The sequence below is a fragment of the Lissotriton vulgaris genome, chromosome 3_1 (assembly GCF_964263255.1).
Source record: "Lissotriton vulgaris chromosome 3_1, aLisVul1.2, whole genome shotgun sequence".
In the NCBI taxonomy this organism is placed as follows: domain Eukaryota; kingdom Metazoa; phylum Chordata; class Amphibia; order Caudata; family Salamandridae; genus Lissotriton; species Lissotriton vulgaris.
The window spans coordinates 1611694663-1611721176 of NC_141689.1; the positions used below are offsets into that span (position 1 = coordinate 1611694663).

General features: G+C 42.7%; 1 long non-coding RNA gene across 1 annotated transcript in view; it reads right to left on the reverse strand.

Moving 5' to 3' along the window:
* Positions 1 to 26125, reverse strand: part of LOC147728243 (uncharacterized) — a 150242-nt gene extending 124117 nt beyond the window's left edge. Inside the window, exon 1 of the long non-coding RNA XR_015309544.1 lies at positions 26065 to 26125. This is a non-coding gene — a long non-coding RNA (uncharacterized LOC147728243). The remainder of the gene's footprint in view (positions 1 to 26064) is intronic.
* Between the last annotated feature and the right edge of the window lie 389 nt (positions 26126 to 26514).

Genomic DNA, 26514 nt, shown 5'->3' on the forward strand with positions numbered 1-26514 from the left:
AGTTTTCATCAGCCGCAGTATCCGCCACTTCTTGTTGAGCCTCATCACACTCCATAACTATGAGACTTTGGACGAGCTTCCTTTTACGCTTAACTACCTTTGTCAGATCATGGTGTGCCTCACTCTCAGACGGCAGTGGTGCTGGTTCCCAATTTTGATCCGTATCATCAGAAGGAGGTGTGCTTGAAGAAGATGTAGACACCACCCTTGATCTCTTCCTTGCTAGGGGTGTGGAAGACAATGAATGATCATCAGGAGCAGTGGCTTCCTCAAATGATACCTCGCCTTGATTGTCGATTTCCTGATGTGCCGCTACTTCGGGAGGAACAACTATTGTGGGCACTTGTGACCCTCCATGCACCTCTGCTTGCGCATCTCCTTGCACTGCCTCTCCTTCCACTTGTACTTGGGCTTGTACTTGCACATGTAGTTGTTGTTGCGGCTGTGGTTGTTCAACACTCGTCAGATGAGTTACAACAACCTGTGTTGATTGAGGGACATTGCTGCTACTTTCTTGTGATGAGCCAACATCACTGGTCGATGGTGATTGAACAACTAGACTAAGTGCCTCTGCAGCACTCAAGGGCTTGGACTTAAGTTGGCGTGGTGGTGGTGGTGGCACTGAGCCCAATGGAGCGGGGGTGCTGCTCCCAGCTTGGTCCCCAGCAGATCCCGCTGCTGCTGCAGGCGTACTTTTTTTTTACTCCCAGAAAATGTGGCGGGCGGCACACCAGTCTCCTTGGTAACTTGCTTCTTCTGCTCCTTACTAGCAACTTTCTTGCTAGAGGAGCTACGGGGAACTTTTTTTGGGGCCATCTTCTTCAGAGGTCAGAACAGCAGGCCGCAGTTGCACGAGTTGCAGAGTTGTTAGTGGTCAGACGTGACGTCGCGTGACGTTATGCTGCGCACACACACCGCTGTAGGACTTCTTCCTGGCACTGGTGGTTCTCTTGAGTCTTGTGCACCTAAAAGCAATGGAAGACAGAGGAACATCAGTTCAGTTATACACCCCAAAAAATCGAAAAACACAGAAAAATCAGCACAATCCCATGCCATCCATGATGTTTAAATTCAAGACACCCCACAGAAAGACTAGGCCCATGCACCACTCACTACCCCTGGTGAAAAAGCCACAACAACAGCCCAAAAAAACGAAAATCACGGAAAAATCAGCACAATCCCAAGCCCTCCATGATGTTTAAATTCAAGACACCCCACAGAAAGACCAGGCCCATGCACCACTCACTACCCCTTGGCATAAAGGTTGAAAGCTAGGCAAAATGGTTGCAGACCTAAGAACACTGCCTGCATTCAAAATGCCCCCCTGCCTCCCAGCACATGGCCAGGGCCTGCCTGTAGCAGCACTCAAAATGGCCCCCACCCACATGGCCTGTTCCCATGAACACCCAAAAAAATCGAAAAACACTGAAAAATCAGCACAATCCCATGCCATCATGCCCTCCATAATGTTTAAATTCAAGACACCCCACAGAAAGACTAGGCCCATGCACCACTCACTACCCCTGGTGAAAGGCCACAACAACAGCCCAAAAAAAACGAAAATCACAGAAAAATCAGCACAATCCCAAGCCCTCCATGATGTTTAAATTCAAGACACCCCACAGAAAGACTAGGCCCATGCACCACTCACTACCCCTGGGCATAAAGGTTGAAAGCTAGGCAAAATGGTTGCAGACCTAAGAACACTGCCTGCATTCAAAATGGCCCCCTGCCACCCAGCACATGGCCAGGGCCTGCCTGTAGCAGCACTCAAAATGGCCCCCACCCACATGGCCTGTCCCCATGAACACCCAAAAAAATCGAAAAACACTGAAAAATCAGCACAATCCCATGCCATCATGCCCTTCATAATGTTTAAATTCAAGACACCCCACAGAAAGACTAGGCCCATGCACCACTCACTACCCCTGGTGAAAAGGCCACAACAACAGCCCAAAAAATCGAAAAACACAGAAAAATCAGCACAATCCCTTGCCATCCAGGCCCTCCATGATGTTTAAATTCAAGACACTAAACAAATATGGAGGGTCGATGGGGAATATTTAACGACCATACAATGGTATCATCCCCTTCACCGTAATTATAACCAAGAGATACCAGTAGGTCACAAGGAAATGAAAGTAAACTGTTAAAGAATGTGTTGATTTGGGAACAGTCACCAAGTCCGAACTTAGATAGTACGTGGTGGCCATCAAATGATTCCCATCAGATACCCGTCCTGTGCCGCCCTACAACATTTGGGATCCTTCACCCGAAGGAAAAGATGTTTAACCACTAAGGATTAGGTGAACTGTAACCTAATCAAGTGGAAAGAACTCAAATGTGATAGTTTTGTGTATATGGCATACGGAGGGTAAAAAATATTTGTTTGTTGCAGTGCATGAAAGTGTTAAAGTAACAGTGTTATAATAGTGAGTGAACTTAAGATTGGGTTGTAGAAATGGAAAAAAACTATTTTAATAATATCCTATTCACACCCAACAATAAAAACAGTGCATTTTAGTATTAAACATATAAATACTCAGATATATTGAAGGTCAACATGTTTCTGCGGTAGTTGGAGTCTCGAGATCTCCTCCAGCTTCGTCAGGACCTTGTGTCAATGCTACTGCATGATGTGAACCAAAATGAAAAAGTGAAAATGAATGTCACCTGAAATTCGCCTGCTCAGACCGTCATGTCGAAGGACCAAGGAGGTGAAACAAAAGAAAACACATAATTAGAATCAACAGTTTACTACACATATGTTTGAATGTGTCTTGTTAGATAATGCCAATTAATATTGATCAGCTAGTCTCAATTAGTAGACTATATGATGCCATTTCCCATTTCAGTATGGGATTTATGAAAAGGATACATTTATCCTGTTACTCACCCAATATGTGGGGAATGTACACTCCACCTCACCTGGCTACAGCTCAGGTAAAACGGAGCACCGCTCTGGAGAGGAGAGAAGAGGGAAGGAAATGATAGAGGAAAGATGCATCACTGTAGTCATTGCATCTGTGTTGGTAGCACGATAATTAGAGACAAATAGTTCATGACCATACTGTCTAGAACCTATATTTCATTATTTCTGGGTATATTTATCAATAGTAGCTGATATGATAATGTGATAATCACCCAGTCATTTCCACCTGCTTGTCATAGATGTTCATAGAATACAAGTCAGGGAATAGTCTGCCACTTTTGGATGATCAATTAGTGTGTTTTGAAACACCAGCACGCTGCCACAAGGGTGGTATCAAATCAATTGTTTTGTGGCAGTAACCTAGCTCGATCTGTTTAGAAAGACCCCTCGTCGCTACTTAAAACAACTAGTCAAAATGAGAACAATGCCTCGCAGTTGAAAGAATATTGTGAGCTTCTTAGTTTGAGGCATTACTCTGATTCAGTGGACACAGCACTTCACTGTTGGAAATTACATACGAGCTGTGATTGAGTTTATCCGTGGTAGCAACCCCTCGCTACAAAAGAGAGTAGTTCAAGCTCTGCAATTTGAAACGGCTCTATGATCGAGTAAAAGTTACAGAGTAAAAGAACAAATGTCCCAGACCCGCTTACCTGTCCGTCGGTACTCCGGACATCCGTCTAGGCTGTCGTGGAGGGAGGTACCGTTACGGACAGGAAGCGGGTCTTTATCCTTCCTGATTGCCCGTACTGAGATACGCGATTGGATAGGCGTATCACGTAATGTGACGTGACACCGCCCTCAGCAGCATCTAAGCCCTCCCTAGTTGCCTGGCACCAGGAAGCGAAGACGGGGAACGCGTCTTCTTCTTCCTGATCCCCGGGCATTGGATAGGCGTGTCACGTGGTATTCCGTGCAGGACGACATCGCGCTCAGCAGCGTCGTTGCCTAGCAATCGGACGTGAAAACAAGAAACCAGTCTTTTGGTTCATGATAATCGGGCATTACGAAGATGATTAAAGAAGCGTATAGTGATATTACAAAATTTGTTTTTTTTTTATGGCAGAGTGAGAAAATGATTACTCCAACACCCAACTTACCCTTAGGTAATTACGCAGAGTATTACTGAGTGCACGCTGGTAAGCGTGTCCCTGATGTTGTTTTTAGATGCCTTTATATACTCATGGAACTGGTTTTAGCATGGAATAGCATTCGCTGAGCGGGTTGTTTCTATGTGCTGTTTGTTTTGACTTGGTGTGTCCAGGACAGAACAAAACCTTTTTGATGTGTATATGTGGGTTTGTAGAAAGTGCGGACCCCTTTAATATCACTATAGAAATGATACTTTTGATGTATGTTTATGAATTTGTAGAAAATGCGAGTCTCTTCTATTAAATTGATACGATAGCGCTTGTATTACACAAGCGTCCCATGTTGTCCTTTCATTAGTTATGTAGAAGAGATCACTATTATTTCAGGAGTAAAAAGATAAACTCACAATGACATCCATGGAATGTCTTCGTTCAATCCTGTTTCATGAGTTTTCAACTTATACACCCATCTCTGTTCACGTTTAAATAGAAATGTACTGATGTCCACAATGTGTGTCGGTATTGTAGGTTGCTCCAAAACTGTCCACCTTATGTCTGTGGGAAGATGTTTTGCCAGTGAAAAGTGATTAGTAAGTTTGGTAGCCTGTCTACTACATCGTATGGAGCTTTTGTGTTCTGATATTCGTAGTTTAATTTTTCGGGTGGTCATCCCCACATACATCTTATTGCAGGGACATTTGATTAAGTATACTAAGTTTGCACTGTTGCAGTTTCTAAACCTGCGTTGTTCCCAAACACGCTCTGTCCCGATGTCAATGGTGGTAGTTCTTGTAGTTTGGGGACATGCTGCACATTGTCCACACGGGTGATGTCCTGTTACTGCCGGCATGTTCCATAGGGTACCTACTGCTCTTGGTCCCTCGTTTTTTGGTCTTGTGTGGACTAATCTGTCCTTCAAGTTTTGTGCTCTCTTATAAGCAAAAAGGGGAGAGGGCAGTGTGTCTTTGCCGGTGTTCAATATGCCCCAATGCCTTTTCACGATCTTGGTGATTTGATTCGAGTAAGTACCAAATGTGCTCACACAGGTCATGCGTTCAGTTTTAGGTTTTGGTGGTAGAATTTCTAGAAGGCCGGCTCGGTTATTATTGGCCGCTCGTTTTTTTGATGTCTGGATTAATTTTTTGGGGTATTCTTTACATGGCAAATCCAGGGATAGTTGTAGGGCATGTGTTTCAAAAGACGTTCTGTTTGTACAGTTTCTTTGTATACGCAAAAATTGCCCATAGGGTAAATTGTCCCGCAGGGCTTTCGGATGGCAGCTGTTATAATTAAGTAAGGAATTGCGCGCCATTGGTTTGCGATACAATTCAGAGACAAGGCCGGTAGGTGTACTACAAATGAGCAAATCCAAAAAGGCCAATTTTTGGGTGTTATGCTCAATAGTGAATTTCAAAAAGGAATTCCTCAAATTGAGCCAGGAGTGAAACTTCCTGAGCTGCGTCTCACTTCCACGCCACACCACGAAAATATCATCGATGTAGCGTTTCCAAGTTCGCAGACAACTGAGATGGAGATTAGTGTCTGCGAACACGTGCTCTTGCTCGAAATGATGCACGTAAAGATTAGCGAGACTAGGGGAAAAAACGCTGCCCATATTAGTCCCGCTAATCTGTAAATAGAGACTGTCTTCAAAACAGAAGAAGTTCTCCGTCATCGCCAGAGTAGCTAGAGTCATGATGACACTGACTGGTGTTATTGAATTCAGTTCTCTGGCTGATAGTAATGCTTCGATGACTTCCAATGTCTCGGCCTGGGGGATTGACGTATACAGGCTTTCAACGTCAAATGACACCAATATGTCTGTGAGTGGATTGAAGTCAATGTCGGGTAATAACCTTTAACACTTTCATGCACTGCAACAAACATATATTTTTTACCCTCCGTATGCCATATACACAAAACTATCACATTTGAGTTCTTTCCACTTGATTAGGTTACAGTTCACCTAATCCTTAGTGGTTAAACATCTTTTCCTTCGGGTGAAGGATCCAAAATGATGTAGGGCGGCACAGGACGGGTATCTGATGGGAATCATTTGATGGCCACCACGTACTATCTAAGTTCGGACTTGGTGACTGTTCCCAAATCAACACATTCTTTAACAGTTTACTTTCATTTCCTTGTGACCTACTGGTAAATTCAAGACACCCCACAGAAAGACTAGGCCCATGCACCACTCACTACCCCTGGTGAAAAGGCCACAACAACAGCCCAAAAAAACGAAAATCACAGAAAAATCAGCACAATCTCAAGCCCTCCATGATGTTTAAATTCAAGACACAATGTTTTTCTTATCTGCGCACTCCCTAATGTAATACTAATATACTGTTCATATAATATTTGTACACTGTTTGTGTGCTGCTTGGTTGTAAGGCAGCCAGCCCAAAGTAACAATCAACCTCTGGTGGAAAATTCCAATAGTTTACCAAGCGCACTCCTATTTGTTTAAAGTATAACCAATGTGAACAATTGATAACCTATAATATTTCAATGTTATAACTCGAAGAGAAAATTCAAAGAAAGAAATTCTTTTTCAAAACGTAGCTTTATATAATCTTTTGCTTGTAAATCTTGTTCATTTCAACATATTCATTTTGAAATCAATACACAATCTGAAAATTAACAAGTAAATGTCATCACATTATAAATTTGTTGTAATAAATCTGATGTTGAAAAACTTTTTTTGATGAAGGTGAAGACATAGTTGAGAAATAGGCCCAATGCATTTCGGGAGGTTCCCTTCTTCAGGGGCACTGTAAGAATGAGACAACGTATCAATAATTCGTGTTATTCTGCCTCCAGCATAGTTACCTGACATGGCAAGACAAATTCTTCCTCCAAGTTAGTGGAACCTCAATGGGTTTTTCTGGCGCACCGGCTTACGCCAATACCTTTATGGCGCAGTTCGAGGATACACATATCTTTAAGCAGGAGATCTGGGCTAAGAATCTGGCTTTTTATATCAGATTCATAGATGATATATTTCTTGTATGGAAAAGTTCCCAAGATTCATTAGAAGAGCTGATTAATGAACTTAACCACAAGCATGAAAGAATCAAATTCACCTATGAGATCAGTCAACAACAGATTCACTACTTGGATGTTTTGATAACTCACAGAGCCAACAAATTAGAAACATCAGTGTATACAAAACCCACTGACAGAAACAATTTATTGTTATACTCAAGTTTCCACCCACCGTCATTGAAAAACAACCTTCCGTACTCACAATTACTAGGAGTGAAGCGAATCATGTCTAATCCAGCAGATCTACAAGAAGCTCTCGAACTACAAACAGAGAAATTCAAACAAAGAGGCTACCCTGTGGAAGTTTTGAAGACTGCTTTGAATAAGACTGAAGCTAAACATCGAGAGGAGTTGCTCACCACCAAGTTGAAACAGAAAAGTAATAGACATGTGTTTGTGTCTAAATATTCATCCAAATCCCAAGCAATTCAACATATCATTAAATCAAGATGGGAATTGCTGAAACAAGAGCCGGATTTCAAGGGGTTGTATGATGAAGAGCCCTTATTTGCGTACACAAGGAGCAAGAATCTAAAAGAAATTTTGACCACCACAGTTTCTGCAGATCAACCATTATTTAACGGAATGCGAAAGTGTTACAATTGTGTTCATTGTAATAATGTCATAACAGGGAAAGTCATTCACCACCCACAATCTGGGAAAAGCATTTCATTAAGATATAATGGAGACTGTAACAGTATGAACGTCATTTATACTATCAGATGCCCATGTGGTCTTCTTTATGTAGGCAAAACTTCAAGAAAAATCAAGATACGCATTTCTGAGCACAAAAGCACATTCAGAACGAAATCTACTAAATCTTTCTTTGCCACACATTGGTTAGAACACCAACACACCAATGCACAGCTCAGGTTTACAATCTTAGAAATAGTCACAGTGAAACCAGACAAAAATCACCCAATACAACTAGCTCAAAGGGAAGCTTGGTGGACAAAACATTTACAGACCATGGTGCCGAGTGGTCTTAATGACAGGATTGAACTACAGTGTTTTTTATAACTGCAATATACTTGAATTATGCTAATGATTTACATGATATTTGCAATGCCATTCGTTCTGTGTGTACAATACCTAGCATGTTGTTTACTCAGTTTTTTGTAACAGACTCTTATACAGGTCAAACAATAGTTACCAAGCCTTCTTTGCAATTACAATACTTGTAATTAGCGAATTTTCTCTTATTTTCTCTTTTTATGTTCATTTCACTATAATTTAATCGGGAGAAATTAATTCTTGTTGGATCTTGCTTCTCAGCTTATGGAGCTAACAAAAAAACGTCCTGAGTTGCAGTTTAGGGTTAACGTAATGAGAATTAGACGCTCACCACTTTGACATGAAACATTTCTGTTCCTCATACTGTTTCCGCGAACCAACGTATCATAGTACACAGTTTAGTTGCAATGTATATTTAACCACTATGGGCACAAGTTAGCAGACGTTTTACCATTCCAAGATGGATGATGTTTTCTAGTCCTATTACTCTGTCCATGGCTCTAAGGTGGGATGGATGATGTTTTCTAGTCCTATTACTCTGTCCATGGCTCTAAGGTGGGAGGTCACAACTCTAGCAGTCCTGTTTCACTGTTGACCAAACAAATGTGGGTATATAACACCGCAACATGCTGTCGGAAGTTTAGTTCGTGGTAGAGTTTGGAAGCACAACGGCGTCATTTTGAGCAGTTAGAGGTGAGTCTATGTCTGGTTGAGCTAGTATTGGCATAGAGCGAGTGTAATCTCAGAATTTTACTAGTAGACTTGCTTTCTTTGCAGATAGTAACTAAGAAGGCCAGATTCTTAATGGAGAGGATAACGCAACTTTGGTGAGCTTATATACATAAAAAAGGGGGTTACAGTACTCGATACAGTGCCAGTGTTTAAGTTTGACAGATTCAGTGTGCAAAGAGGGAAGAGCAGTTCCATTGGTCACCGAGATAAGTGGAGATCAGATTTTCTTAGTAGCATAAGAAGGTGGCTCAGTTTATTTTGGGCAGTGGTTAGTGTTAATGCATGCAATTAAGATGTGTTATTGTATTGGTTCAGTTTAAACAGTATTCAAGAACGATGTTGTTGATACGTGTGGTGTAGTAATTTTCCAGTCCTTTACTGAGTCATGAATTTTTTGAGAATATCAATTTTGCTGGCAAGACAGGAATTTTCTAAATATACCCTTGCTTTTTTGCATCTTAGATAGTGAAATATCAAGAAGCATTCCCCGCAGGTGCCGGTACGTGCTCGTGCACAGATGGCTTCGGTGCTCACGCACGAGTGATTATTGTCTTTCCACTTAGATTTAATTCTTTCAGTCACAGCTACTTAGTATCAAGTAAGTGGACATTTAGAGGAATAGATTCTCCATCAGGCTTCTGAACAAATTGATGTCAAGGTTGTGATACATATATATCTTGTCGTTTTCGTTCTCAGCTGAGAGATTGAGATTTATCAACTTTACATGTTGGAGCACTTGAATTCTGATAAATGACATTGAGGAGTTGAGATGTGAGTACCTTCGTTACTATTTTGCCCCCACAACAAACGCAGTATGGTGGCACACTTACCATCAACATCGAGTTTATCCCCTGTTGCGCCCTGAATTTTGTAAATTAACACTGTAACGCAAGACACATTGATAGCGGTAGAGTAGTTTTCTCCAGTTTAGTTTTTACCTCTTTTCTCTTTCTATTTTTTGACCTGGATCAATTGTCCGATGTTTATATCATTCATGTAATCAACTGTTCAAATTAGATGCCAGAACACATATATCTAGCTTCAGTGTTTTTCATGAACTGCCTTCGCAAATTATTTAATGAGATGTTAGTTGAAGTTCTTTGTAAACAAATGAAATGTTAACACGAATTATTGATACGTTGTCTCATTCTTACAGTGCCCCTGAAGAAGGGAACCCCCCGAAATGCATTGGGCCTATTTCTCAACTATGTCTTCACCTTCATCAAAAAAAGTTTTTCAACATCAGAGTTATTACAACAAATTTATAATGTGATGACATTTACTTGTTAATTTTCAGATTGTGCATTGATTTCAAAATGAATATGTTGAAATGAACAAGATTTACAAGCAAAAGAATATATAAAGCTACGTTTTGAAAAATAATTTCTTTCTTTGAATTTTCTCTTCGAGTTATAACATTGAAATATTATAGGTTATCAATTGTTCACATTGGTTATACTTTAAACAAATAGGAGTGTGCTTGGTAAACTAGTGGAATTTTCCACCAGAGGTTGATTGTTAAATTCAAGACACTCCACAGAAAGACTAGGCCCATGCACCACTCACTACCCCTGGGCATAATGGTTGAAACCTAGGCAAAATGGTTGCAGACCTTAGAACACTGCCTGCATTCAAAATGGCCCCCTGCCTCCCACCACATGGCCTGCCTGTAGCAGCACTCAAAATGGCCCCCACCCACATGGCCTGTCCCCATGAACACCCCCAAAAATCGAAAAACACAGAAAAAATCAGCACAATCCCATGCCATCCAGGCCCTCCATGATGCTTAAATTCAAGACACCCCACAAAAAGACTAGGCCCATGCACCACTCACTACCCCTGGTGAAAAGGCCACAACAACAGCCCAAAAAAACAAAAATCATAGAAAAAATCAGCACAATCCCAAGCCCTCCATGATGTTTAAATTCAAGACACCCCACAAAAACACTAGGGCCATGCACCACTCACTACCCCTGGGCATAATGGTTGAAACCTAGGCAAAATGGTTGCAGACCTTAGAACACTGCCTGCATTCAAAATGGCCCCTGCCTCCCAGCACATGGCCTGCCTGTAGCAGCACTCAAAATGGCCCCCACCCACATGGCCTGTCCCCATGAACACCACAAAAAATAGAAAAACACAGACAAATCAGCACAATCCCATGCCATCCAGGCCCTCCATGATGTTTAAATTCAAGACACCCCACAGAAAGACTTAGCCCATGCACCACTCACTACCCCTGGTGAAAAGGCCACAACAACAGCCCAAGAAATCGAAAAACACAGACAAATCAGCACAATCCCATGCCATCCAGGCCCTCCATGATGTTTAAATTCAAGACACCCCACAGAAAGACTAGGCCCATGCACCACTCACTACCCCTGGTGAAAAGGCCACAACAATAGCCCAAAAAATCGAAAAACACAGAAAAATCAGCACAATCCCATGCCATCCAGGCCCTCCATGATGTTTAAATTCAAGACACCCCACAGAAAGACTAGGCCCAATCACCACTCACTACCCCTGGTGAAAAGGCCACAACAGCCCAAAAAAACGAAAATCGCAGAAAAATCAGCACAATCCCAAGCCATCCATGATGTTTAAATTCAATACACCCCACAGAAAGACTAGGCCCATGCACCACTCACTACCCCTGGGCATAAAGGTTGAAAGCTAGGCAAAATGGTTGCAGACCTAAGAACACTGCCTGCATTCAAAATGGACCCCTGCCTCCCAGCACATGGCCAGGGCCTGCCTGTAGCAGCACTCAAAATGGCCCCCACCCACATGGCCTGTACCCATCAACACCCCAAAAAATCGAAAAACACTGAAAAATAAGCACAATCCCATGCCATCCATGATGTTTAAATTCAAGACACCCCACAAAAACACTAGGGCCATGCACCACTCACTACCCCTGGGCATAATGGTTGAAACCTAGGCAAAATGGTTGCAGACCTTAGAACACTGCCTGCATTCAAAATGGCCCCCTGCCTCCCAGCACATGGCCTGCCTGTAGCAGCACTCAAAATGGCCCCCACCCACATGGCCTGTCCCCATGAACACCCCAAAAAATCGAAAAACAGAAAAAATTAGCACAATCCCATGCCATAAAGGCCCTCCATGATGTTTAAATTCAAGACACCCCAGAGAAAGACTAGGCCCATGCACCACTCACTACCCCGGTGAAAAGGCCACAACAACAGCCCAAAAAAACGAAAATCATAGAAAAAATCAGCACAATCCCAAGCCCTCCATGATGTTTAAATTCAAGACACCCCACAGAAAGACTAGGCCCATGCACCACTCACTACCCCTGGGCATAAAGGTTGAAAGCTAGGCAAAATGGTTGCAGACCTAAGAACACTGCCTGCATTCAAAATGGCCCCCTGCCTCCCAGCACATGGCCTGCCTGTAGCAGCACTCAAAATGGCCCCCACGCACATGGCCTGTCCCCATGAACACCACAAAAAATCGAAAAACACAGAAAAATCAGCACAATCCCATGCCATCCAGGCCCTCCATGATGTTTACATTCAAGACACCCCACAGAAAGACTAGGCCCATGCACCACTCACTACCCCTGGTGAAAAGGCCACAACAACAGCCCAAGAAATCGAAAAACACAGACAAATCAGCACAATCCCATGCCATCCAGGCCCTCCATGATGTTTAAATTCAAGACACCCCACAGAAAGACTAGGCCCATGCACCACTCACTACCCCTGGTGAAAAGGCCACAACAGCCTGAAAAAACGAAAATCACAGAAAAATCAGCACAATCCCAAGCCATCCATGATGTTTAAATTCAAGACACCCCACAGAAAGATTCGGCCCATGCACCACTCACTACCCCTGGGCATAAAGGTTGAAAGCTAGGCAAAATGGTTGCAGACCTAAGAACACTGCCTTCATTCAAAATGGCCCCCTGCCTCCCAGCACATGGCCAGGGCCTGCCTGTAGCAGCACTCAAAATGGCCCCCACCCACATGGCCTGTCCCCATCAACACCGCAAAAAATCAAAAAACACTGAAAAATCAGCACAATCCCATGCCATCCATGATGTTTAAATTCAAGACACCCAACAAAAACACTAGGGCCATGCACCACTCACTACCCCTGGGCATAATGGTTGAAACCTAGGTAAAATGGTTGCAGACCTTAGAACACTGCCTGCATTCAAAATGGCCCCCTGCCTCCCAGCACATGGCCTGCCTGTAGCAGCAGTCAAAATGGCCCCCACCCACATGGCCTGTCCCCATGAACACCCCAAATAATCAAAAAACAGAAAAATCAGCACAATCCCATGCCATCCTGGCCATCCATGATGTTTAAATTCAAGACACCCCACAGAAAGACTAGGCCCATGCACCACTCACTACCCCTGGTGAAAAGGCCACAACAACAGCCCACAAAAACGAAAATCACAGAAAAATCAGCACAATCCCAAGCCCTCCATGATGTTTAAATTCAATACACCCCACAGAAAGACTAGGTCCATGCACCACTCACTACCCCTGGGCATAAAGGTTGAAAGCTAGGCAAAATGGTTGCAGACCTAAGAACACTGCCTGCATTCAAAATGGCCCCCTGCCTCCCAGCACATGGCCAGGGCCTGCCGGTAGCAGCACTCAAAATGGCCTCCACCCACATGGCCTGTACCCATCAACACCCCAAAAAATCGAAAAACACTGAAAAATAAGCACAATCCCATGCCATCCATGATGTTTAAATTCAAGACACCCCACAGAAAGCCTAGGGCCATGCACCACTCACTACTCCTGGGCATAATGGTTGAAACCTAGGCAAAATGGCTGCAGACCTAAGAACACTGCCTGCATTCAAAATGGCCCCCTGCCTCCCAGCACATGGCCTACCTGTAGCAGCACTCAAAATGGCCCCCACCCACATGGCCTGTCCCCATGAACACCCCAAAAAATCGAAAAACACAGAAACATCAGCACAATCCCATGCCATCCATGCCCTCCATGATGTTTAATTTCAAGACACCCCACAGAAAGACTAGGCCCATGCACCACTCACTACCCCTGGTGAAAAGGCCACAACAACAGCCCAAAAAATCGAAAAACACAGAAAAATCAGCACAATCCCATGCCATCCAGGCCCTCCATGATGTTTAAATTCAGGACACCCTACAGAAAGACTAGGCCCATGCACCACTGACTACCCCTGGAGAAAAGGCCACAACAACAGCCCAAAGAATCAAAAAACACAGAAAATCAGCACAATCCCATGCCATCCAGGCCCTCCATGATGTTTAAATTCAAGACACCCCACAGAAAGACTAGGCCCATGCACCACTCACTACCCCTGGTGAAAAGGCCACAACAACAGCCCACAAAATCGAAAAACACAGAAAAATCAACACAATCCCATGCCATCCAGGCCCTCCATGATGTTTAAATTCAAGACCCCCCACAGAAAGACTAGGCCCATGCACCACTCAATACCTTTGGTGAAAAGGCCACAACAACAGCCCAAAAAAACGAAAATCACAGAAAAATCAGCACAATCCCAAGCCATCCAGGCCCTCCATGATGTTTTTATTAAAGAGACCCCACAGAAAGACTCAGTCCACCCACCACTGAGTACCCCTGGGCAAAAGGCCCCAACAACAGCCTAAAAATCGAAAATTCCAAAATTGTCGTTGCAGCAACTGTAATGACCCAAACAAACTTACTTGTGAAATTTCTAATCCAAAAGTGATCCAAAGAAAGTCAAAAAGGCCTCAAATCCAAATATCCAGCAGCATCCACAAAAAGTAATCCTTCCAGGTGAAAAATCTGAATGAAAGTGACCAGCACATGAAGAAAGCACTGGGAGGAGCCTGCTGGACGGGAACAGGAAGTTGGAGACTGTGGGGCACTTCCCCCCCCCCAAAAAAAATGGACTCCTTGCAAAAAACAAGTGCAGGCAAATGTCAACCTGAAGAGTTATTCTGATAAAAATCATCATTTTCAGAAGGTTTATGCTGCTTGCTGGTGGATTTCTTGTGCAGAATTTCAAATGTTGTAATTTCGCGAGTGCGACATTGTTGCTGCTCGCCGCATCTACGTGTTGGCAATTACGAACTCTCGCGATATGTGCTGTGCAAGGTGGCAAGCCGCGATTACGTAATCGCGGTCGCCAAACTCCCGCAGGATCCCGCAGCAAGATCCAAAATGGTGCAGCACTCGCAAAATATCGAGAAAAACAACTCGGCAAACGCTGAATGACGGTAAGTGAACGCCGCACACTGCAAAATTGTATCACCAAGAAAAAAAAATCTGCTGTGTGCGAATTTGCGGATTTTGCGGGAAATTCGCGAATCTCGCGGATTGCGAATTTACCGAAAATCCGCAAAATCCGCGAGCGGAACGGATTTTCCGCCCATGCTTATTATTTACATAATAGGGGGGCAAGTTTTTAGCAAGTCACAATGCAAGATTGAATGATAAGCCACACCGAGGCACTGTGCTGGGTTCTGGTGTGGGCTAGTTTCATGCGTAGAGTATGCGGCCTGCATGCACAGCACATAAGGACTTTGCTCACAGACCTCCCTTGTCCCACGTGTGCAAATTAGACCTCTCTACAATTAGCTCCCAGGGTCCACGTTACGATCTTTGATGAGTGGCAGAATAATTGACACACTACTGTTCGTAAGAAGCGAGATGATGGAGGAGTCAACACTGAGTGTGGTGTAACCCTACAGTCAACACTGAGGGGAGCACAAATTGTGGACTGCATTTACCATGTTGCATAGGAGCACACCTTTCTGGAATGCGACGTAATGTCTAGCAGCACCCTTTTCCCTACCGAAACCGATTTTCATGACCTCCTCTACCATTTAACTCATATTCCTGATGTTCCTTTTTGTAAAAATTGTGTTCCAGCACATTGATTACACTTCATCTTGCCGGAGCCGGAGAGTGTAGCCTGAGCCAGAGATTCTGGCTCAACTGCGAATGTAAAGATATGACTCGTACATGACCTCTGTGAATACCAAACGTCCTAAAGTTAGACTTTGGTCTCAGATTGCCTTTGTGAATCCGGCCCTTAGATTGTAACCAGGATGCTCTAAAATGCATTTTGATGGAGCATTCGCTAGGGACTTCAAAGAATGGATAATGTGCGGTAATGTTATGTTTATGTATGTGTTTAGCTGATATTTTAGTTTTAAAAAACTGTGTTACAGTTTTAAAATGACTTTTACGTTAACTGTGCCAATGGGAGTGGCTGTGGGTCCTAGGTTGACAGTGGAGACAACAGATTGAATATAAAGGTTGTTTTTTATATGATGCTGTTCTTCATTCTCTCATCAAGTTCTTCTCCTTAAATTATGTGTTGCTGTGCCTGGAATTATGCACTTCTCCGGGAGCTATTGCGAGCCAGATGCTCCGACTCGATCTGGCTGTCCGAATCGAGCATCATACTAGCTCGGTCGTGAAACGTCTCCATTGCGTGCCACCTCTTGCTTGTGACCGAGTCGTACGGAGCTGCTCGGACCCGGAAACGATTCAGACGGAGATGTCGCGCTTGTTTGCCTCGTACCTTGAAGTCCGGACCCGTGTACGGCTCGAACGGAAATTCAGCCTCCGAATCAGATCCGCTAATGCTGAACCTGATTCGGTGCCCTTCCGACCGAGATCGTAATCGGACCCGTAGTGTTGTTGACGGATACGACCGCCAACAAGGAGAAGAGACCACTGCCTACTCCCACATCAGACGCTGATGCCTGTCCAGCTGCCAAGTATAAGGGGCTGTTCTCCTGGTACCCGAATCGCCAAAGTGCTGGTAAACCTCTTGAGCCATAGGATCAGGTACCACCAACAAGATTAACTTTTCATCGCATTATGGCACCAGAGTTGCTGATGCCCGCCTCAGTAGGAGTGTGGGACAGGCTAGGTAGTTTCAAGTGTTCATCCATTCATCGTCTGCGGTTCTGGTTGTAAGATTCTGCTGGAGCATCCTTTCTAGAGCAACTCACCTTTATTTTAGAGTCCTTATTGCTCAGGTACTGGTGACCTTTGATGCAATGAAAAGGTACAGGAACATTGAATTATTTTAAAGGTTTCTTTTGCAATTCTTCAAGGCATCAATGACTGACACCTCTGCAAGGCCGGCCAAGATATGGCTATGTGTACCATCAGTTATTTGTGCTACTGTAACGCTCATGGTGCCTGCAGATTGATCTAAAGACCTTATACTACGAACTTGAATGACACTGACACTTTGAACTTTTACCACTGATTTGGGAAAATAAAAATGAATAAAAAGTACAACATGCTTTGAGGCAAAAATACTATAAAAATGTATACATGTTTTATGTCATCCAGTATTTTTGCACACCTGCTCCAACAGTGCTTAGTAGATAGTGACTTACAGAGTAATAGGTTACATCACATTTTATCATATACAACTATAGAGTTAATACACATGGAAGTTAAATTACCTGTCTTATAAGAATAGACATCAGGAAGAGATTGTTACGACGTCCATGTTTAGGAAAAGCATTAGGAGAGGTTCAGAAATGTTAACACCAAACAGGTAGCTAATGAATGACTAGGTGTCATAGGACACAAATAACCCAAAACATAATAGCAATATATTGCCAAAGGTCACAACAGATAGTGCTGCACAGCAATGGTAATAGTTCACCCAGGTAGAACAGTCACCTATGCCAGACACAACATTCATAACTAAAAAATGTTGAAAGATACACACACACCTGTTACCAGTGCTCAACAATGTGGGTTGCACTATGGTCAGGACAATACCCCTCACCTGGGCAAAATAGAAGTATAATATACATGGGTATGCTGCACTATAACCACAACATGCATGCTCTTGCAACCCACTAAAGGAGATACGTTGCTGTTAGTGTCATTTGAAAGAAGCCAAAGGCAAGGTATGAAAGGGAAACTGTCTAAATGGCTTGGCATCTCACAAGGGTCAAGTGGGCAGAGGGTCTAGGGATATAGAGTCTGGGAGTACAGGGTACCATGACTACACCTTGGTGTATAAGGAGAAAGAAACTAAATAAAACACCCTGATTACTGAGGAGTCCCATTACCTTATACACTTCAGGAACTAAGTCAGGGGTGAGCAAAGTCAGGAAAAATGTGGCAACAAATGTTGACATGGTTCGGTGCTGTGGTCATGGTTATTGGAAGTGGTTATAATAAGGGTTCCATGTTAAAATAACTATTACATAAATATAGATGAAAAAAATATCAATGTAAAAATATTGATTAAAAAAATATCGAATCCCTATATTTAAACAGGTAAGTACAGTAATATCGACTCAAAAATACATTTAATGTAATATATATTTAAAATAATTATAACAAATAAACTTACTTTATTAAATATAAACACAAAAAAGTGTACGGATACATATATTTAATTAAATACATTTTATTAACTATAATTTTTATTGAATTTATAAACGTTTTTAATTATATAAAAAAAATTACCACATATATAAATAAATTAAAATAAAATATTCTATATTTATTTAACACATTAAACTATTTAAAAAAATAATACCACCATTTAATAGCAAAATAAAAACATTAGTAGGGAAAACGACGGATAGCGAAGGGGTTAAAATTACTATTACCACTCCAGTGAGTGCAACAGTAGGGAAAGCACAGGATAGCAGAGGGGTCAAAATTACTATTCGCCACTCCAGTGAGTCCAACAGTAGGAAATGCGCTGGATCACTATAACTATAACAATAAAAAACAAAACAATCAACATTTTTATTACATTTAGGGGGTCATTAGGATGGAGGATTTTCCGCATCCTCCGGGCCGGCGGAAGCCACCGCCGGCCCGGAGGATGCGGAAAATCCTCTGCGGACCCACCAGGACCCACCGCCACATTAGGATGGCTGGTGGGTCATGGTTTAGGTCCGCAGCTTTTCCGCCGCGGCTGGCTTACAACCGCGGCGGAAAAGCACTAAAATGGTGAAGGTGTCTCTTAGACACCTTCAGCCAGATTAGGATGTGCATGGAAACATGCTTTTCCGCGGCGGCTTTTCCGCCGTGGAAAAGCATGTGTAACTGCACTGCAGGGGCCCATTGCGGGCCCCCTAGGTGTAGTGGGGGGTGCACATGGGGGGTACCTATGGTACCCCCCTGCATTTGCGTGCACAATGCAGCAGGCACCGCGCGGTGCCTGCCGCTTTGTGCACGCAAATGCTGTGCATGCATTTTTAACATTGCTGCGGGTGCAGCTTGAAGCTCCACCCGCAGCAATGTTAAAAATAGAGGATGTGACCGCCACCCTGGCGGTCACATCCTAATCTGCACAGAGGGAACGCCGCAGCTCATGCGGACGTTCCCTCATGCTCTGGGGTCGCGGACGGACTCAAGTCCGTCCGCGATCCTAATGACCCCCTTAATCTCCAAAAGTAACATAATTGATATATAATTTAAATATATTTACTCATTATTTAACACTATAACATCCACAACACACACCTACAAGTAATTACACAATTAAATTAAATAAATACTAATTAATTAATGAAAATTGATTCATTAATATTTATTAATTAGTCAATAAAAAATGAATTGCTTATCACCTTTCACGCCATTTACACATATTAACACCAAAACACACATCTAAAATGAATTATAAAATTACAGTGAATAATTACTAATTAATTAATGGTAATTAATTTTATAGTATTTAATAATCAATCAATACATTTTTTATTACTTACCACACTTCACACAATGTACACATATAAACACCACAAGACACACCTAAAATTAATTAAGCATTTAACGTAATTATTTATTAATTACACTAATTGAAATTAATTAACAACTAATTATTAAAATATTATTAATTATTCAATTAATACATTGATTATTCAATACATTTTATAAATTTAAATTACTTCCCACCCTATTTCCCTATAAACCCACAACCTGCTACGGAACTAAAAACGCAGAATTAAACTTAAAATAAATGAATAACTAGTAAAACCCTAAAACATATAATGAAATTACAAACAATTCTCATTAAAACACTAAAATACATACATTTATTAATAAATCGATATTTTTGTAAACTACATTTTTGTAAACGATATTTATTACAACGATATTTATGTAATCGATATTACTTACCTGCCAGTCTATATTCTTGCCAACTATATTTTTGTTGTCAATATTTCTTCCTCACGATAATTTTGCGGGGATATTTCTACTCTGCACCATAATAAGGATAGCAGTGTTGATCACGCTCTGCATAATGATACAGGTTTGCCCTGCTTGCTTGTCAGCTGTAACATCTAGAGTGTGGACTGCATGCCCATAAGTTACATCAACAACATCTTTTTCCGACTGATAAGCAGAATGAAGTTGCAGAAAAGAATGATGTAGGGAAGTTGTGAGTAGGGTGTAGTTATTTTGTGTCAGATGGCGGGATGTGGTAGCCGTTTTATAATTATTCTCTAACATAACTGGGCTGCCTGTTTTATGATACTGTATGGCTACCAAAGTCCTGTAGAACGTACGTGGAAAAGATATGAATAAAACAATCTGCACCTTCTGAAATTGCAAAGCAAGGCTTGTTCGAACACATCACGAATATGTCACATGGGTTTAGTGTAGCAATACGCATAGGCACATACTTTTTTGTAGGTAACAAGGCTCGTGTGTTCCTGATGGGAAAAGTATTACAACAGCAGAAACTGTTTCCAGTACATTGCACATTGCATTAGTCCAGAAAGTCCCCAAGTGTCACAACCACAGGATATGTGGGTAGCAAATGCCCCACCACCTCACATCATGATGGTATCACACAGTGTTGGCATCTTTGGAATGGCCTGGTGTTCTGTACTTGTGTAACCTGCCAAAGCTACTGATGGTCAGGAGATGCCCCTGTGCTTTACTTCTGAGAAACTGTCTTAATCTTTTACTTTTACTGGATATGTATATCATACATCATGAAGCCCTTTCTTGGTGGTTTACAACAATAAAAGCTTGTGTGAGACTTCCTTTTGTTGGACACTCGGCCGCTAGCTGTCTATACCCATGTTACACGTTAATACATTTTCTTTCACCATATTTGCTGAATTTCAACATACGCACCACCTTATAATTCACATAACACTTGCACCTTTGTACACAGTCTTCTCACCTCACATGCCACACTGCATTAACTATAACTCGCCACTGTACAAAGCTGTGTGTTCAGGCAAATCATGTAATTTGACATGTCATAAGTCTTGCCATTATTGCAGTGATTTCACATTCTCTAACTTCCGTACTATGCAAGGGTATAGGTATTGGATGAAGAAGGGGAAAGTTATAGTTAATGTAGTGTGGGGAGTGAGGTGAGAGTACCATGTAAAGAGGTGCACAAGTTAAGTGAATTTTAAGGTGAAGCCTAACATGTAGTGGAGCCTCCGATGACAATACTATACAGGTGCTGTGTTGGTGTTCTTTGACCTTCTCGAATGAAAACACTCACTTGGGCATTTCAAAAGGAAATTGTTTCATACGTTGTTATTTCGTAAAACAGGTATTATAATGCACACAAAGAGTGACATGCAGACCTGAGTTCAACATATCATATGCAGATAGAAACTAAACAATGTTTTTGTCATGCCTTTTCATGGTTCTCCTTAGGTTATGGGCAACATGTTAACCCCTAAATGAACTGTACGTGATTGTGCTTACTTGATAATGTTATATTGATATTATAGACAATAGGAAACTGTCTTTATATCCAGTTCAGGGATATGTTTCTATAAGGTCCTGTTGAAAGCCACATGACCGGATGGGGCACATAAAGGCTGAAACATTAAGAGTACCTTGTGTATAAGATGTAAAGGATCATTGACCTACCCCTTGTTTATACCACTTTTACTGTTTTTAACCTTACACCAAATCCTGACAATATTAAAATCTAATACAAGAAGTTGGAGGTAATTTTAACCTCCTTTATTCATGACTTCAGATCCCACCGAAAAGACAGTATGAGTTAGAAGCACTCCCTCCTGGTGGAGAACATGCCCACCCCGACAAATGAGTTGTTCCGGGTGGCAAACCGATGATGAAGCATGCTACTAGTAAATACTGGTGGGCGAGGGACTTTTAAAAATGTTCTTGAGACTATATTGCTCTGTTTTAGAGGTCCCACTTTTGTATGATTGAGCTGACTTCACTAACATGCCGGCTTCTCGGGCCACTGGACGACCTAGGTGTGTACTGCCTTGTTAGGGGGAGAGGAGAGGAAAAGTTGTACCTTATTCTTGCAGATATCGTTAGTGTTATACCTGTATACATCTAAATTAATAGAATTCAATTGACATGAATCAATTAATGCACGTGCTCAAATAAAACAAATTAAGTTATGTACTACTTCATTACTTTATAAACGACATGCATTAACACTGTGCTTCTTGGCAGACCTGATACATGATCGGAGAACATACACTTACAGGGGCATGGGCTATTGTTGTGGAATATGAAATGGCCAGCTTTAGGTTGGACGCTTGAGTCGCAAAACATGTAAACTTATGCACCATAAATTTAGGCCTACAATTTGATAACAGTGACCAATATTGCGCACAGAAATATAAACAAACTGAAGATTTTTTGGAGTCTGTGCTGCATGCAATGTATACCCAACAGATTCTCCATTTAATGGAAATTTACAAAACATTTTGTTTCTTTATTGCCCCAGAACCAGATCAGGATGATGGATGTTCTCTTACATTGCTACCTAAAGCGATAAACAACCTTCCACTCAACATGAGACCCTTCTCCTCTCTTCTTAAATTACACAAGTAGCTGAAGACCCGGTTTTCCAATTCACCAAACTATCCTAAGCAGGGTTAGGTGCACACACCTACTCAACACCAGGATACCTTCGCTGGTGATAGTGCATATACAAATACACATAACACAACCTGACCTAACATAAAATAACTATACATAACGTGATTTAAAAGCGGTTAAACATTTTCCTTGATGTGAAAGCACTTTATTATCAATTTCCAACCAGAAAAAGGTGCATACACATTCTCATTACAAGAGAGACATCTGGGTTGGAAAAGGATCTACAAAAAGTTACAAAATGTGTGTGCATGCCAACAAATGTGCGAACATCACCCCCTCTCAAGCCCTCTGCAACTCCCTCGCCTCATTCTTCCATGACAAAATCGCCGACATCCATAACAGCTTTGACAACCAACCCGTAAACCAGTCCACCCCACTCACCTCCAAACCTGTACCTCCTCCGAATAACCTTTTCGACTGGAACCCAACCTCCACAGAAGACACCATTCGCCTGATGAACTCCATCCACTCAGGATCCCCTACAGACCCATGCCCCCATCACATCTTCAACAAAGCAGACTGCATTATCGCACCCCACCTCCGAGATGTCATCAACTGCTCCCTCAATTCCGCCACATTCCCAGAAAGCTGGAAACACGCCGAACTCAGCGCCCTTCTGAAAAAACACACAGCAGACCCCACCGAACTCAAAAACTACCGCCCCGTCTCGCTCCTCCCATTCCCAGCCAAAGTCATTGAGAAAACCGTAAACAATCAGCTCGCCGCCTTCCTCGAAACCAACAAATCCCTCGACTCCTCACAGTCCGGCTTCCGAGCCAAACACAGCACCGAAACCGCCCTCATCGCAGCAACAGACGACATTCAAACACTTCTGGACAACGGAGACACAGTCGCCCTCATCCTCCTTGACCTCTCTGCAGCCTTCGACACAGTCTGTCATAGCACCCTGATACAACGCCTCAGAAACATCGGAATTCAAGGAAAAGCATTGGAATGGATCATCTCGTTCCTTGCAGGAAGAACTCAGAGAGTCCGCCTCCCCCCTTTTAAGTCAGAGGCCTCCGAAGTCATCTGCAGCGTCCCGAAAGGATCATCACTCAGCCCCACCCTCTTCAACGTCTACATGAGCCCCCTCACATCCATCGCACGTCAACACAACCTCAACATCATCTCCTACGCTGATGACACTCAGCTAATCCTCTCACTCACCAAAGACCCAATCACCGCCAAAACCAACCTACATGATGGGATGAAAGAAGTAGCCGAGTGGATGAAGCACAGCGGCTGAAACTGAACTCGGACAAAACGGAAGTCCTCATCTTAGGTGCATCCCCTTCCACCTGGGATGACTCTTGGTGGCCAACGGCCCTAGGAAAAGCTCCCATACCGACGGACCACGCACAAAACCTGGGCATCATCCTGGACTCCTCACTCTCGATGACCAGAAAAGTCAATGCCGTCTCATCATCATGCTTCAACATCCTACGCATGCTCAAAAAAACATTTCGCTGGATCCCCACCGAAACAAGAAAAACGGTCACCCACGCACTGGTTACAAGCCGTCTGGACTACGGAAACACCCTTTACGCCGGTACCACCGCAAAACTGCAGAAAAAACTCCAATGCATCCAAAATGCTTCAGCCAGACTCATACTAGACATCCCCCGCACAGACCACATCTCCGTTCACCTGAAAGACCTTCACTGGCTCCCCGTCAACAAGAGGAGAACGTTCCGCCTCCTCACCCACGCACACAAAGCCCTATACGAACTTGGACCTGATTGTCTCAACACGCTCCTTTCCTTTTACACCCCCACCCGCCAGCTGCGCTCGTCCAACCAAGCCCTCGCCGCTGTTCCGCGCATCCACAAAGCCACTATGGGGGGAAGATCCTTCTCCTACTTAGCGGCCAAAACTTGGAATTCCCTTCCCATCCACCTCCGCCTTACTCAGAACCACCTAGCCTTCAGAAAACAGCTTAAAACCTGGATATTCGATAAGTAAATCCCCCCCCCCCATTCCTCAAGCGCCTTGAGACCCCCTGGGTATGTAGTGCGCTATATAAATTCTGACTTGACTTGACTTGACTTTATTAGCCTTGTCTTAGAAATTTCCCAGATACCGCTTGTAGCTTCAAGATTGCCATTCTCGACAAGACTCCACATTAGCAGCTTGTCCACTGTAGGTATTTCGATCTATGGGTACAAAGGTTCCCTGGTGCGATTCTGTTGTTTATCTGCAGGGAGACTTTTTTGAATTGAGCCGAATATAAAAGTCTTCACCTTACTAAGGGATGGGTTTAGAGTTGCGCGAATGTGCGACATCTGCCAAAAAGCAGCAGATGCCCCATTTGCCTATAAAGACTCCAATTGCAAGCTGAATTCTGCTCTGCTCAGTTGTAAGTGGGCTGGCGATTATGTACCCTGAATTTGCAGGTGTGGGAACTCCAGATCAGATTTAACTGGCTATAAAATCTGGTCAGTAAAATGGCATCAGTTATGGGCTGAATTGAAGCCCAGCCCTGGTCCTTAGCCCCTGCCTGCCCAACCCCAATATAAAACATGGTCGATGACTTTATTCTGTTTTTCACATTTTATACTCCCTACAGAAAGCATTTCTTTCGGCCATTACTATTAGCAGAGAAAATTAAGAATCATGAGACAAGTCTGGCTTATTTATTATCCCTAGATTCACTGATATTATATGTGCCTTTTTCAACGATGTTTTAACTGTACTTAAGATACGTAGTAAATACTAAACGTGTATCATGTTCATTTTCCCTTTTTAAGTAATATGTATTTATTTATGAATTTTATATAGAAATGGAAGAAAATGAACTAATTTGAGTACATTTTTATGGCTCAAATAGAGCCGAATAAAGTAGTTTTGAGGATGACAAGGTCAAGCTTGTTATGCTCCCTCAGTGCCAATCTGGCACTGTGCATCGTGAATCTCTTCCCCTCCCCCCCCCCCCCCCCCCCACCAACCCAAACGCTACCTGCCTTGCACTAGTCCGCTTGAATACATCTACCCCCTATTCAGAGCACGGAGTTAGTTTGGTCCGCACAGTTATTCCCCATTCCATGGAATTGAACTCTTAATTAAGTAAATATGCGTGGAGACACTGGCCGGAATCTCCCCCCTTGTAATCTCCTCCTTACAGCGAGCGCAGTGATGTCTGTGCATTCTAAATTAGGTGGACGGGGCACCCACCACTTTTTTGTCAGACGTCAGGACCTACGTATTTGTTAACTGCTTGCTGTCTTTGGCTTTGAAAGACGACACACGTCGTCGACATTTATTCATATTTACCACGTCAAACATAATGTATGTGGGTGAATCATAGCATTTCTGTCCAGAATTAATACGCAATTACATATATATTTTTAAAAAACATGGGCTACATGAATAAAACCCTTACCCTGGCAGAGTGGCGTAGAGCGCGTGGACTCTTTGGCTTCACTGCAAAACTGAATGTTGTCCCTAACGCCTGTGACAGCGCAGTAAATACCCTCTCTGTTGCTTTCTAGCACCGCTTGCCCAACCCTTTTTTTCTTTAATTGATTAATATGGAAATTTTACTACTGCGTACAGATTGTGTCATCAGCCTCGCCTTTCTATTCCTTGTTGCACAATTCAGTAAAGAGTCGTTTGCTTTTTTCAAGATAGTATTTTTTTATTGCCATTAAAAAAAGCGTATGAGAGAAGGATCACGTTCTAAACATAAAACAGGAGAGAGGTACCTGAACATAAACTAGCAGTAAATATGAGTCATCCTAGGAGATAAAGTGTCAAGGAGTTTTGCTAAATAACTTGACATATACTTCCTGCTCTGGCGTGCTTGGAGAATATCTCCAAAGATCCGCATAGC